We start from the raw sequence: 977 nt of genomic DNA on the forward strand, positions 1-977 counted from the left end.
GAATTAACTCTGAGATTTTCCAGAAGGCTCCTGGAAAATCTTAAAGGATTTATCTCTCACCTTATAAAAAGAGAAGTCTTAAACTAATTGGGTTTATTGGTAAGTTAAGTTACGTGGGGAACACTGTCAAATAAGAAGTGATGCTAAATCTCTAGGTTATATTTGTATGGATGCATATTTATTAATATAAGTATCGAGAAGTCTGAAGTTCATAGAAATTTGTCAGTACCCTCATGTTTCATGATATGTCTGACATAATGTTATTAATAGTCATAATTTTGGTTATTATGTTAAAATGTTGTATGCCACAGAAATAACTAAATTTACTTACCAAATGAACTCTCATCAGATCTTCAATCATGGCCATTTTAAGTCATTTGTCATTCAGACAGTTGTTTGATGGTTTCCTGAAAGCTTTTGCAAGCAGCTGTTATCTAAAAGTGCTTCATCTTCAGAGAGATTCATGGAAAAGACTGACAAATACGAGTTTCTGATAACTTTAAGATCATACCATTGGACTGAGGAAGAAATTCCAGAACTCTAATGAAGAAACTGATGGGTTCATGAAACTGTTAACCCAAGATTAAGCAAAACAAGAATGAGTTACATGGAACTGAATGAATTGATAAAGGATGATTCTTGTTTTGGACCATTGCTTGTTCCTTAATGTATTTCTAGATTTAAGGAACCCATTTTTGTTTTCTCTTAAGCTATCTATAACTTACAGCAATTTGATAAAGTATACTTTGTAAACAAAAAGTGAAACAGTTTTTCTCCCTGCCTGATCCCTCCAGAATTCAGAAACTTAGTGAGTATTCTTATTTTCACGGCAATATTATTATTTGCATAAACACAATAGGAATCTGTTCTTGTAACAGGGCATAATTGGGAGCATTGGCTATATTACCAAGGCTTTGACCAGAATGTAATATTTGAGAATGATGTGTAAAATTAGATATGACAAGACAGCTTTAAGG

At 32.5% G+C, this 977-nt stretch overlaps 1 protein-coding gene across 1 annotated transcript in view; it reads left to right on the top strand.

Moving 5' to 3' along the window:
- LRIG2 (leucine-rich repeats and immunoglobulin-like domains 2) overlaps window positions 1-977 on the top strand; it is a 70,630-nt gene that overhangs the window by 44,499 nt on the left and 25,154 nt on the right. The window lies entirely within an intron of this gene.

This window comes from Propithecus coquereli, unplaced genomic scaffold (assembly GCF_000956105.1).
Source record: "Propithecus coquereli isolate 6110/MARCELLA unplaced genomic scaffold, Pcoq_1.0 Scaffold215, whole genome shotgun sequence".
NCBI classification, from domain to species: Eukaryota; Metazoa; Chordata; class Mammalia; order Primates; family Indriidae; genus Propithecus; species Propithecus coquereli.